Here is a 15440-nt window from a genome sequence, read left to right on the forward strand (position 1 = left end):
GGGGACACACATCATGCATAGTGACATTAAGGCCACTGACAAGTAGGTTTGCTTTTCCTAGGTACCTTCAGTGGGATTCAGCTCACGGATTAAGACATCTGCATTCCAATAACGTGTCCGAGTATGAGCCAGATGCTTAAACTCCATTACGGAGATCTAGAGAAAAAGAAAAATTTTGCCTGAGTGTAGATGTTTCATGCCATTTGAGCCATCCTAAGCTATCCAAGACATCTGCACGTGGCCAGGAAACAGGACAGAAAACCTGTTGTGCAAAATTGACTCAGGAACATGGCAGAAGGACCTGATCTGTAAGCTGGGAGCAAAGAAAAGACAGAAAGTAAAGGTCTGATCGCCCCTTTTCCCTAAGGAAAAGAGGACACAGGATATTTACTGTGGTTGAACATATCATCAAAAGTCACATCGATGCTTGACTTGCAGGATGGACCACACCACCCAGTCCCTACGGCATCCTGGGAGACAGAGTCCTGCCAAGAGGGTGGGAAGGACAAGTCAGAGATAGTAACCTATCTTGAAATCTCATGAGGCCAAAAAAAAGGGTTTAGAGCAAAATGTTCAGTTCTGTTCTGTTCAATAAACCAAACTTAGCCAAATTTAAAGATTTCCTGTGTGCAATGCTGGTGGATAATAGATGTCTTGGGGTTTGGAGGATAGGGTGTAGACAACAAAAATAATTTTTATACATTTTCTGGAAACATTACCTACCATTTATTATGCCCAGCTCTCCAATTTCATTTTCACAACACAGCATAAAGCACATTTCACACAGTTTGGAAATTGCTGGACTTCCTGCACTTCTCTCCTTTACCTTCAAGAAGACTGAGGCAAGGCAAGGATTCTGCCCATGATAGGTCCAGTTGACCATGCTAAAATTCTCACTAAGACCTTAAGAAAGAATTTGGGTATTTCACAGAAAATCAAGGCTCCATCCAGCTCCTGTGCTGAATATTTACTCTTCTTTCCTCCACAGCTGCTACCTTCTGGATGGAAAAAAAAATCCCTAAGGACTATCATTGACTCTGAAATCTCATTGAAATTTGACCATAATTAAGTAGCAGCATCGCTGCTCGGAGATACAATATTGCCTAGTCAAACCCCACTGCTCTCTCCTAGCCGATCTGTGGTTGCTATAAAGCCTGATAGAATAACACATGGATCAGAAATTTTAGTTCTGTTGTGGCAGGAGGGTGTTTTTGGAAAGAGAAGGTCCAAAAGCCTAGCCCCATCCATGGCCAGGAGGCTTCAGATGGCATGATTGGTAGAGGAATACCATTGCAAGAGCCTTTCTCCTCATCAAATGCAGAGTTTTCATTGCCAGAGTTTCACAGAAGGTGTTTGAAATACAGAAACCTGGCAGGAACACAAAAAAAGACCCAGCATGCACTGATTAGAACATGCAAGGCAAAACTATAGCTACACTGAGTTATCCCAAAAGCTCTTTGTCATGTACAAGTTGCTTTGACACAGATTGGAATTTCTCAGCGAATTATTGGAAAAAGGGAATGCCCTTGGGTAACCCTGTTTTTATCACAGCAAGGTAGTTTTACGGGTTTAAAAGCCTGGCTACCTTGACAGCAGTACTGTTAACCTGTGAGTAAATTGCCATTGTTTTATGCATGCTTCTTATTACAGTCTTCAACAGATGATTCACGGTACAAATACAATTTAATGTTGATTGCTGTGGCGCTTTCATTTCTAACCTGGTTTAGGCTTGCAAGTTTAAATGTTGCTTCTCAAAGCTTTAGGGGATGGGGGTTTTGACAGTGGGTAAATATGTTTTTATATAGTTATATATGCATATATATGTATAAATAGATATGTCTACATAGATATACACAGATACACACATATATATGGATGGATTTTATCCTTCAAATACATTTTTGTGCTCTCGTGGCAAAAGCACTCTTCTGTCTGAGGCTGACTTCATACCCAGGCTGTCCCCCATGTCCTCCTGAGCCAGAAGCTACTACCCAAAAGCCAGCATGTTAAGTGCAGCCGCTGAATCACCACGTGGGTGATGCAGAAATCAATAATAAGTTTTCTAATATTCCATTACTGATATCAGTTGCCCAGAAAGGATGTGGATTCTCCATCACTGGAGTTCAGACAAATATTTGTCTTAGGTAGCATTTTAGATAGGACAGATCCTGCTGCAGGTTGTGGGGCAATCTAAGCCTTTTGAGGCTCCTCTGAGCCATATCATTCCATATCCTGTACTGTTCCATATGTTCTCCTCCCTACTCTACCCCTGAAGGAATTAGAAAAAAATTTTTTTCAAGTTTTGTGAATTGGACACCTATTCCTGATTGCACCCTGGGTATTAACTGCACCTCCAGCTTTTTAAACTGAGCAAGGGACTGTGTTAACAAACTGCCTGTAAAGGGGAATAAACATTCCCCTACTGATTAATTTACTAACAGACGAGGTTTAGCTTTTCTTTCTAGTCTCCACCTTCTCTTATTAGTCTCTGAACGATCATCTTTCCTCTGGCACAGTGCTATTCCTGAGAGTCATACATACTTCAGCTGAGCCCCTCTCTCCAGACCACATCCACAACAGTGACCTCCTGGGGTCCGGGTAAGCAGGACTCTCTCGTTCAACAGGCAAGGGACTGGTAAATCCACTGGCAGGCAGCTGAGGTCAGGCAAATTAAAATTAAAAACAAAGTGAGCATGGGGAGTAATTAACAAATGGAGGAAATTTTCTCAAAGATGTGAGGGGTTCTTGAAAAGCAAAACTTGGGAGAGAAGAAAAGAGAGAATTATTTTATAATGCATGCTCTGGCTCAGGGAGACGTAATGGGCTTGATGTAAAAATTTGCTCTCCTGCCCTGCTCATACAGGAGGTCAGGCTAAATTATCAAAATATGCTGTCTGGCCTTAAAAATAAATGTTTTTCTGCCTGACTTGGCAAGCCCTGACGAGCTCAAAAAATTGCCAAAAGATTGCACCTGTTTTGCTGAAAGTAGAAAATACAGAAGGCTGAGGCATCTGCCGCTGACCCAAAGGGACCTGGATGGAAAAGTCTCCTCTCCTCTCCTCTCCTCTCCTCTCCTCTCCTCTCCTCTCCTCTCCTCTCCTGTCGCTAATTTGTTTATTTCTTACTTTATTTTTAGCATCCAATTTCTTTGCATTACATTTTTCTATCAAGGGCCCCTGCAGCTATTTTTAGTTGGTGGAAACTGGCCAGGCAAGTTATTTTTTTTTACTCTTTTCATTTAGATATTTATTTTGGAGGGATTTATTAGCAGAGAAAGGAACCTGACTTACAGCTTGAGAGGTCTCTCCCTCTATCTGTCCTCCCTTTAAGCCAAGGAATTGGATTTTGACACTCAGGGCAAGTAAAGAAGTGGTCACCAATGGACCTCAGATGGGCGAATTTTTCTAATCCCCTTTTTATTCCACCTCTACGTTCCTTGTCCAATTTACCCTGTGGCAGTAACTTCTGTCCATTGTAGATAGGCTGCCCAGTGCTTCCCAGTTTTGAACTCTGACATGAGATGAATAACTGTTCCCTATCTGCTATCTGTAAATGGGTGTAATTAATTCACGGCTTACAGACCCTCATGTCCATCCTCACCATCTCTTTTCCAGTGAAAGAGTCCTATCCTAATTAGCCCATGTGTATATGAAGTTTTTCCAGACCTCTTAATGCTCTCTTTCCCTTGACCTCTTCTAGGTCCATTACACCCTTTTTGAGAGTGTGTTGCCAAAGTTAACCCAACTATTTCAGTTGTAGTTCCACCAGGGATATCATTAAGTGCATAACATCATCATGCACACAGCATAATGATGTTTTTCTTTATTCTCAATGCTTTTCCTATTAATTCCAAACATTTTATTGGCCTTCTTGACCACCGCTGAACACAGAGCTGAGGTTCCCATTTCAGCTATTCACAAAGATTCAGCATCTCTTTCCTGAATGCTAATGACTACTTTTCAGTGTATGACCACCTATGCATAGTTCTTTCCTCATCTACATTATTTTGCATTCATCAGTATTAAATTCACCACCTGCTAATCCAATATCATGACATGTCTTCCACAAATATTCGCATTTAGCATTAGCTTTGACTACCCTGAATAATGAAGGATTGTCAGCAAACTGTCGCCAACCTAGTTACACCTTTTCCCAGATCTTTTTGGAATACAGTGACTATTATGGGACCCAGCACTACCTTAAGGCAATTTCCAATAGCCTCCCTCCACTGTGAGAAATGACTGTTTAATCATACTTTTTTTTTTTTTTGCTGCTTCTTTGTTTATTCCACCAGTTATTAAACCAGATAGACCTTTTGCCTTATGCCATGACAGCTTAGAGAGATACGAAGTTTTTCAGGATAGACTGCTGAATATTAGACATAAGACTGTAAACACTATCAAACCTTCATAAAAAAAGGCAATATTGACTATAAGGGAAAGAGAATAGGAAGAGGAATGGGTGATATCACTTGAGAGGAACTTGCAAAGGCCACTAATGTATGGATACTGTGTACAGTATGCGTCGCATACCAACTTCACTAGATCAAATACTTTTTTCCATGGGAGCAACAGCCAGCCTAAGAGCAAAAGGCAATGTGACAGGCAACTGCAAAGTAAAAGGGCCATATATTTATTTTAAACAGGAAAATGGTTCTTGTGCCAATGTATTCCTAAAAACACTGTTAGCAGCACAGAAAAAAAGTCATGGGCAGTGAACAGATACAATTCAGGCTTTGCATGAATTAGCTTATTCCCAGTAATAATTTAGGTGAATATGAAAAAACAAAATCCTTAATTGCACTAGGTTACAAATATGTAATGTAGCTTAAAGATATTCCAACCCCTAGGTCTCCTCAAGAGGTAATGTCTAATGGAGGGATCAGGTACCAAAATAACTGAAAAATTATTTGGAAATATCTTCAAATGAAATTGGAACCTCTCAACTAAGTGCAGAACAAAGGAGAAAAAGGTTTCCTGCTCTGCAGCTCACTATGAGAGAGGCTGAAAGAGGAGCTGGATGAACCTCTTGCTTTGAGAGTCTTAGAACAAACAGAGCAGCCAGAATACCACCACTAGTTGAAAAGGAAAAGAAGTAAAAAGAAAAAAAAAATGACCTTCCATTTGCATAGGCCATAAATAATTAATCAAGGAAAAAAAAAGTTAAACAGGTATTCTGCTTCCCCATCCAGGGGAGACATTTGGGCATTGATTCTGATGCATCAGCAGATATTTGGGCAATGCCCCTGGGATCCACCAGTTTGGGGAGGATTGTTGATTTGCTGGAAGGCCGGGCTGCTGTGCAAAGGGACCTGGAAAGCAGGTCCAGAGGAGGCCATGGCAGCGGTCAGGAGTTTGGAGCATGCACACAAGGAGATGCTGAGGGAGCTGGGTTCATCCAGCCTAGAGGAAAGAAGGTTTTAGGTGGGCATCTGGTTGCACTGCTCTAATGGGGTTGCAGAGAAGACAGAGCCAGGCTCCCCTCGCATGCAATGCGCTCAACATTCAACAAGGGAAGTTCCCATCAGATACAAAGAAAGAAAGATTTCCTCTGAGTCCAGTACAGCCCTGGACCAGGGGTCCAGAAAGGCTGTGCAGCCTCCATCCTTGGATATACTAGAAACTAGACTGAACAAGACCCTGAGCAACCTTGAAGTTGGGCCAATGTTGAGCAAGGGGCTGAAATTAAGACATCCAACCTCATTTGGTCCTCAAACCTACGACTCTGTGGAAAATGGAGCGCATACATGTAAGGCTTCCAGCTCTCGCCTTTAGGAGATGCTTTTTTTGTAGGTTACCATTTGCATTGGGATAAATTCCTCTGAGGCTCCAGTGAGAAATGCCATCCTTTTTTCCATGACATGCAGAGCACAGAGCCTTACAGCGGTCATTTTGTTCTGGAGAGAAGCAACAGGAGGGCGTGATTAGAGGTTCTGAATAGCCTTAGAAGAAACAGCTCTTATCAGGCTGGAGAGCAGCCATATGTACACCCCTCAAACAGCCTCAGAGCTGGCTGGGCACATTTTTTAAAGACACTTCATTGAGAAACATTGGCCACTGTCCAGAATATTAAAAACATAATAAAAAAGTAAAAACGCTCTTCTTCCCTGCTGGTTTTGATTTGTTTACATCAAGGGGAAAACACAGTCCCTGTTGTTTCATTTCAGATGTGCTCTTAAGGTCGGCACACCCTGCACCCCGACATTGCTCATAAATCATTAATGACCTAAGTTTTCATCACCCAACTTTGTTCTGACTGGTTATAGCTCTTCATTACATCTGTCCTGTCACCAGAAGGACCAGTGACAAAAAGGGCACCGAGGTCAAGTGATACACGTCCAAGGGAAAGACCTTCCCACCCTGACACCCCAGTATTTACTGTCTGAGTCTCACCAAGGGGGGTACCAGGAGAAAAAAGAAGAATCAGCGGTGCATGGCAGGAGCTGGTTGTGACCCATTTCTCCAGGACACCCCACATGGGTGACAGTCAACATCTCCCAGAGCCCGTATTTCTGAGCTCAGCAGGGTCTGGGAGCCAGGACCCACCACCATTTGGGGGCACAAACAGCATTTGTCCAGATAATGGTGAAATTTAACCAAAAATGCCAGTCTCGTTTGGATTTCTCTTGACTCACTCCAAAACATAAGGTGTGTAAATATCATCAGCTAGAAAAAATTGCTGATGACTGAAAGTGAAATTTGTCATTAAAAGTGGAAAATAAATGGGGTGTACTGAGAAGCATCTAGACATAGAGAGACTGAGTCACTTTTATGCTAAAGTATCTTCATCAGACCTCCCCAGTGAATACATAAAATGGTCTATTTATTGTAATTGAAGTTTATGATAAAAACACTTTTGTATTCTCTATGTATATACATAGCTATTCAGAAAAACTTATTTTTCTCTCCCTCTTTTATTCTCCACAACTTCTCCGAGTTCTTTTCTCTTTGGAAGGTGTTGCTTTCAAGCAGAGCAAGCAGAGATGCCTGCTCAGCTGTATAAAGGCAGAGGTTAGCTCACGTGGATACCACACCTCCATCTTCTTTGTCCCTGGTCACCTGCGACTGCTGTGACACTGATTGCCTCTCACTGCTGAGGTGCACAACTTCATTTCTCATGGCCGCCTTCTCTTTATCTTCCTCCTTAATGACTCTGAGCTAAGAAGAAAATTGTTGCAATTACTGAAAGGCTGTTGCACTGATCTAAAATAGTTGTAGTTCAACAAAGGCCCAAAATACAGCATTAAAGCGCAAAGCACCCTCATCTAGGGTGGTAAAATCACCTGCAGAGGAAATAAATATAAATCTTACAGTTGTTCTGATCTGCCAGGAGGGTGTCCTGTAAGCATTCCTCTAGTAAAGTCCACTGATCCTGCTCTGATCTCTCCCAATGCTTTGAATCATTTAGTTGTGGCTGGCTCAGATCTCTTTCTAACCAGGAGTGTTATGAACCACATCAGCATCTCTCCTCCTCTCTCTACCCCCTTTAAAAATCTTGATCGTGGTCAGAATACCCTTCATTCAGGCAGGGAATGCAAAAACCTCCCCACTCCCAGCCCCCCTTCCCCAGCATGCAATTCAACCTTCACCTCCACCATAGCAAGGACATCTGCTCCAGGCCACCATCCCTCCACCGTACCCACACTAATGACCTGGAATTCATTAAACTTTGCAAGATTTACAGTCTCCTTGCACCATAGCCCAAGCAACCCACGGGCAAGTAGGGTGAGCAAGCATGGGCACAACCAACCTACCAAATCCCAAGAGGGCTGTGTGACCCCCTGACAGGGGGGATCACGCTGAGGTCAGAGGGGCCAGTGAGCCCTCCTGCCTAATTGGAGCCATTCATAACATGGGCATCACCCTTGGTGACGAACTCCCCAATCCTTGCTCCCCATCATCTCCACGCTATGTTTTTCTCCAACTCAAGAGCGAAGGTGACAGAGCACTTCTGGTCTTGCCCTGGCCCAGAGGTAGGATGAGGCAAGAGGATAGAGCAGTGCCAAGATCTGGAAAGCTGTCTTGTGTCTCTGCTGGACAGACATGGCACTCAAGGACCTGCTGAAGACCTAATGTGACATGGGCATCACCAAAGCCCACCAGATGAAGCCAGAGCAACCCCAGTGGGTTGAGTTCCCTGCCAAGTACATGAGAGGGATTTCAACATTTTGATCACACCCACATAGAATCGTAGAATATCTCGAGTTGGAAGGGACCCATAACGATCATCAAGTCCAACTCCCTGCCCAATCTCATCAGTGAAGAAAGTTAAATAATCATACATGAAGGGACAAAATTGAGAGCAGATCCACCAGTAAGTGCCTACATCAGAAAAAAAGAGCCAGCAAATTGTATCTTTGCCCCTCCGTGAATGACTCAAAATATGCAGAGAAGCTGTCAAATTTTTCATATCGCTGTTGTTACCAGAGGTTTTCACTTTCTGGAAAAAGGCCAGTGCTTATGATCAAGCATCTAAAAATTGCATTTGGTCAGAGCAGCAGCATTTCTACAGCTTTGCGGCTCTTAGAAGCAAACAACCTGCACCAGGGAGACACGGGGCTCCAGAGGCATTGCCATCGTCAATGTCCATCTGGCATTTTTAGATGACAGGCACTGAGAGGAAGGGATGTGAGATTAAAAAAACAAAACAAAACAAAACAAAACAACTCTTTTTGACAGTGGGAGCAGGTCCTGCCATGCCATGGCCCCATGAGGTGCTATATTGATGGTACTGCGGGAAGGCAATGCGGGCTCACCGCCGTGCTCGTCAGCCTTCTCTGGAAGGAGAGCCGGGCAGGTAACTTAATCCCTGGAGTTGTTTTCATTTTGAATCTGCAGGACAACAAGTCCCAGCACACCCGTGGTCTTCTGCATCCTGTGACATCGAACAGTCTGTATTAATTCATATGCTTTTGCAAAATAAGCCCCTTATTTGTGCTGTAAATAATGAGAATGGTTTTTAGTCTTTCCCAGTGACTCAGTTGTCCCTAGGTCCTGGATCCCAGTTACCACCATCTGAACAACTTTGCCATTAGTTTTTTTCAGGACTACACATTGATTTTTATGGGAAGGTGCTACCGGTATTAGTCAGCATCTCAGTATTTATAAAACATACTGTTCGGTTTGCTTTCTTGACTGCAATTATAGGGTGAAAAGAAGTTTCTATTGAACTGTCTGTCCTGATACAGAGATGTCACTCTCGTCCAGGCACAGGTTATCTGAGAATCCCATCCAGCTCTGGATTTGCTTAATTTCTCCTCTCTTCTGTGTTAGTTTGCATTTTATCAGTGCTTAATTTCCTTTGCTATGGTGATGCTAATTCCCTTGGTTTGTTTAGGCATCTCTGAAGTTCCTCCTTGCTTTTGACTACCTAAATTAGTTCTGTGTCATCAGTGGATTCATCTGCCTCTATTTCCAAGCCATGTAGCAGCACATTAACCAGCATGGCACGCCTGGGACTAAGCACTGAACTGTGACCTTCTGCCATAATTGACCATTTAATCCTCCTCTTTGCTTTCTCCTAGGACAGCTGTAGAGCCACGACGATAGTTTGCCATTCATCCTGTGACCCCTTAGCTCCCTCAGGAGGCTCTTTAGTGTGACCTTGTTAAAGACCTTCTGGGTATTCAAATGCACCATGTCGACCGAGTCTCCTTCATCCACCGTTTTCCTGACACGGTCATTGAGTCGCAATTCCCCCTGTGAGACCTTTCTTCTCTGCAAGCTGCTGGGTCCATGCTCTCCTGCCGTGAGCTATCTCCCTGAAACTTCATTATCCTGCTTTTAAATATCATTTCAAACTAAGTTCCCCAGGACACTGGGGAGGAGGGATGACCTGTAATTCTCCCAGTCTCACCTTAAGGCTTTTTGAATACAAATGTAACCTTCCCTATATCCCAGTCCTTGCTTCTTTTCCTTAGTAAGTCAATCAAGTCCTATTTAAATTGCTTAAAAATGCCTGCCCAGACAATCCGCCCCCCCAAGGAAAGGCCTCCTGAGACAAGCTGTGGACGTTTGCGGTTCACGGCTGGCTTTCTTGACGGTCTGCAGGGAGGTCTACAAGGCAAATACCTGACATGCCCGCTTCATCTACATTTAACCCCAAAAATAAAACTGCAGGGTCTATCAAGCAAAGAGACCGAAGTGTGAGCCAGCTCATCTCTGGAAACTGTGCTGAAATATTAGCATGGGGCAGTGCTTCAGCTAATAATGCCTCAGGGGGAGATCAAAAAGAGACTGCAGGGACCTTTTTGAGATTTGTCTACCTTCTCAGCCTCCTCCCTTTCTATTGAAGCCCAGGGACGGTCAGAGGAGTCTCAGTGCCCGGCAGTTTTGTATTTCCTTCACCTCCAGCACGCACCCCACTCACACATTTATTTGGATATAAGACATACTTGTTCTCCAGTTATCCTTCTCAGTTTCCACAGAGGGACTCCCAGTATCAGAGGAACCTTTCAGTTTATATATGGTTCACATGTTCCACATTGCATACAGAACAGGACCAGGTGCTTTACTGTGAGCTTCTGTAATGAAACCATTCCTGTTATCTGGGGCTTGGCTTTAAAAACTCCTATAATTCCTGTTCTACGTCCTTGGGTCAATAGGGTTTCTTCCCAGCAAATACAAAGGGCTAGGTAAGCCAGAAAGAACATGTAATATAAGGGAAGTATGGGAAGTATGTAAGAAAATCAGACTTGGCTGGACAGAGATGGAAACGGTGCCATATTGCAGAAGGCAGATCATCACTGGATTAGCTCCTAAGTGTCTATATGATGTGAACCCATTGCCAACCAGCTACCCCAATATCCTGAAGTCATCCTGAGTCTTTCCCTTATCATTAATGGGCTTTGGATGAGGCCCCGGATTCTTTGACTTGCATCCCAGTATAAAATACCAAGTTTTTCCTGCTTAACTTTTTCTTTTTTTTTTTTTAAAGCTATCAAAACCTGAGTCCTTTACCCATTGTCAGCCACTTCGTGTTACGTTAGAAAAGCATTCCTATGAGTATATCCACAACACAGGGGCAGTTCAGCACTGGGCAGAGAGCAGCCTTCAGAGGAGGCAGCTGCTGGAAACCTCCTAAAACCCATCTGCTTTCCAAAAAAATTAATTATTTCAGCACATCGCCTTCCAGTTTTCCAGCTAACACTGACCACTTGTCCTTACGTCTCTCTTCAATCCTCCTGCAACCTGGTCAGAGTTTCTCTTCTCCCCAGATGGGCCAAAGCAACCCACACCTAACGGAGGGGTAAGAGTGCAGTGGTCCGTGGCATGGGGAGAAGGGAGCAGGGAAAGCAGTCTTTTCTGCCCTGTTGTAGTGCAGGTCACCTACCTGCTGTGCCACAAGGTCCTGATCCCAAAGGAAAAATCCCTGAATCCAGGCACTGTTTCAATGTATTTAGCAACCCTAATGGGTCTCACTCTTCCTTGCGACTGCCACACTTGTAGACTTGATGTTTTCCTACTCAGATAAATATTCTTATGCATTTCGAGTACAGTTAGACTCTGCCTTAGTCACAGCCCAGGAGACAAAAGCCACATGGATAGTCATTGACAGTAACTCCACACCATCCCCTGCTCCTAGGAGGTCTGCCTGAAACTCAGGTCAGCTCTGCTCTCAGGACCCTCATAGAAAGGGAACAGGGGACTGAAGGCAATGAAGACATCCCACCTGCACAGCCCCAGCCCTAGTGCGCAGCCCTGCACAGCATCTGCCCGATCCGGTTCCCCTTCAGACGACTGGAGGTTGTGTACCTGGCAAGGTACGTCGGGATGCAGCAGCAGGACAAAGACAGACACGCACACTTATTTTTTTACCAAGATCACAGGGCAGGTTTGGGTACCTCCCACCATCCCACTTTTTGATAAACAACTGCCTCCACGGGCTCATCTTCCTAAGCTAAAGGGCTAATCTGCATCCAGCGCTGGATCAGGAACATGCCAAAAAAAGAAAAATCTTCAAAAGACATGGCTATCTACCTTCAGGTCAAAGGAAGAGGTTGAAAATTTCTCACTGAAATGAAGTGCAAAACCATCTGCCCTTACATCAAACATTTTCAGGGTGATGAAAAATTGCATTTCTTCCTGGCGTTATTTACATCCAGCAACTAGCGTGCTTGGCACGGTCTTCAGACCCCCTGTCCCTTGGAGACCTCTCTTCCAAAATCACATCCTTTCCCCTTTCTCTCTACATTACCTTGTTTTTTGTTCTCTCTTTCTCCTTATCCACAGAGGAACTCCTTTCTGTGTCCCCTGGAAGGACTGGTCAGTGGATTAGCCACATCCATCCTGACCCAAGTCCTCCAGTAAAAGGGAACCTACCCCAACCCGGGATGAATGGAGGTGGGTTGCTTTGGGTCAAGAAGAATGTGTCCTCAGAGCAGGAGTGAGCGATGATGAGATTCGCTTGGCTCAGCAGAATTCCTTCTCTCCCACTCTTGCATTTCCCAGTGGAAATATTTGTCCTGGAGTAACAGGCGTGGCCACAGTGACGCTACCGCATAGCAAGGACATGACACCGTGCGCGGGCTGGAGGGAATAGAAAGGAGGGTGGAGGGTGCAGGGCTAGAGCTAGCTTTGGGAAGGGATCCGGATGGAAAAATGAGTTCAGAGCTGGTCTGAGGAGTTCAAGGTCATGCAGCCACTTCGCAAAGTCCACCGCCTGGGCAGCCTTGCTTAGGAGAGCCCTGGGAGTGAGGGTGATTGTGATTTTATGTAGATAAAAATATATAAACATATATGAATATATGGGAGTTTATATATATATGTATTTACCAACAGTTTTCAGTTCAAGCAAATAAAACTGTAACTCAGCTGCAGTGACAACTGCATGCAGGTCCAGATAATTTAAGGGGCATTTTATCCAAATCCACCCTTTCCACTCACCTCTGACCTGTTGTTATCTGTTCTGGCTCTCTCCCTACCCTGCTGCTTCTCATTTGTGTGCAGATGATCTGAGAGGACACATTATCTGAAAGTGGGGATACCTTAGTGCTTCTTTTTATGAAGTGGGGCTTTGTGCAGTATTTCAAATACAGCTTTTCCATCTGAAAACGTGGTCCTATGAGGTGCAGGACAGAAAAGCCGTCCCTTGCTAAGAGGGCCACACACAATGCACCGACTGCATCGTCTCCAGACGTGATTCAGGCAGCAGAGACGGTCAGCCTAAAATTAATCCTTGTCTGAAAAGGTATTATGGGAAAAAGCTGTCGTTCCTCCATCCTGATTGTGCTGAAAGCCTGGCCCATTTAGAGCCAATTGTGTCAGCAGGCAGCTTGATATTCCTATTCTTTGGGGATGGCAAAGTTTTTTGCTGTTTAAAAGTCATAGCAGAAAGGCTTCCGTGGGCTCAGCATCATGAAAAGGCCGTGGAAAATCACCTAGCCCTTTCCAGCTGTCCCATCAGAAGGCTGCTATATGGGAATTAAACGGGTGTTTTAATCAAAAGGGCAACGGAAATTATAAACCATAGTTTATTTTGGGGGCAGGATGTTTTTAAGATCCAAAAGGGATGCTCAGCTTAGGAGGGGGGAGACGGTGCACCAAATGTTCCTGTTTGTGTACAGATGAGTCCCAGAGCCCTCCCATAACGAAGATGATGGACAAACACGCCCTCAGCAGAGGAGCCGTTGAAGTTTTCAGATGAAATGAGACAAAAAAGGGGCGCAGTGGTAGGTTTCTTTTCAAAACAAAACATAGCTGAACCTTTCCAGTAAATCGTCCCTAAACCTGGACGAAGGAGGAAGGTACCAGGATCCGACAGAGACCCGATATGTGATGGAAGAGCAGGATGGGGTATAACCAGCACCATACGCAGGGGCCAACACGCACGAGCGTGTGCCCAGCACGTGACCATGGCAGCCACTTGTCACGTGCAGACATGTGATGGGACGTTTCTAAAAGACAGGAGCCGGGTACAACTCACGTAGGCTACGACCCCTTCCCTCTCTACATCGGAGGGCCCTCAAGAGGGATGGTGCCAGGGAATGAGGCATGCACCAGGTAATTGCTCTGACAGGCCAAAACCAGCTTCTGGGGTGGTCAACCCAAAATAGACATCCTCAAAACAGGGGCCTGGGTCGATCTTTATGCCAGCAGGTCCAGTTCAGACTCTGGGTGTGCTTGCAGAGCAACCCAAGGGTCCATGGACCATCTCAGGGACACATCAACAGAAAGACACTGCCAAGTTAAAGACCATCCTCCTGGACCATGGCCCCTCAGCAGAAACTTCACTGAGAGCAGAAAGTGATCCAGGAGCAGAGATCCCAGGACGAGATGGATTCTCCTGCTAAGCCGTGAGCGGTGGCACCCAACAAATGGATGCAAACCAGCGATAAAGAAGGAGGACAGCCCAAAATAAGATCCTTGCTCAAGGTCTTTTTTTCTGACTGCAAACTGAACCAAGATCCAGTGCAGCCATATCTCTGCCATGAGGCCAAAATACCTCTTGTACGATCTTACGTGACAGCTGTGAGGGTCATCTGCTGTCTTCCCCTTGAGCGTTGCTGTGTCCAGAAACATGAGCAAGGCAGCACAAGGTCACTGACTCAACTAGCAGATGTCCCTCTATGACTGCTGGAGGTTCGTATACGCTCAGGTTAGGAAGGAGCAGGCAGGTATGGTCCAGGTCAGAGAGGCGAGAAGTGTGGGACTGGACAGGAGCACAGCTCCTGGCTTGTTTAAGTCTCTTCTCTTCCTACCAGGCAGGAGCACAAAGGCTGTCATCACAAAAGCGGGTAAAAATTCAACCCGTTCACCTGGGAAACAGCAGCGTGACCAGCAATAAGCAATGATTTCTGGGCATATTTATGAGCACAAGCAAGTCCGGGTGTTATCAGGATTGCCTGAATACCCCCAGGTCAGGGAGAAAGCACCAGTTTGGACTTTGAAGCTTGCTTACCTGTAAGCAGGTAAATTTACAGTTTCCACCTTTATTTTAAATGAAGTGAGCCAGGGCAGGGAAGGAGAGGTTTTGCACTGATGTCCGTGTATCAAAGTTTCCTGGAGATTTAAGGCCCTCAGCTGGTGAGTTTTATCACAGCACTACTGCAGACATTGGCACAGCCACGTTCCCATGGGCAGGATTGTTGCGTGCCCTCTCCTTGCTCTGCTGTCATCCCCTGCACCCAACCGCGCTGCCCATGACGGTCACAAATCCTCCCCTGAGCACCCGCCAACTCCTCCGGCGTTCCTGGCATCCCACCAGCTCAGCCCTCACCCGCTGCCCAGCCAAACGCGACATATTTAGCTCTGCTATTTTTTTTTTTTTTTTTAATCTCTCCCCTTATAAATCAACTTCTCCAGACCCTGAATCACTGCCTGTGCTGTTGCCTTTCCATTAGGCAATGCTCATTTGCCAAAAATCTTGCAAATTGCCCTCTGGCAGCCATCCTGGCCAGGGCCACGCTGCCCGTGAGAAAACTGACACTGTTGCTTCTCCTC

This window comes from Harpia harpyja, chromosome 2 (assembly GCF_026419915.1).
Source record: "Harpia harpyja isolate bHarHar1 chromosome 2, bHarHar1 primary haplotype, whole genome shotgun sequence".
Classification (NCBI taxonomy): Eukaryota; Metazoa; Chordata; class Aves; order Accipitriformes; family Accipitridae; genus Harpia; species Harpia harpyja.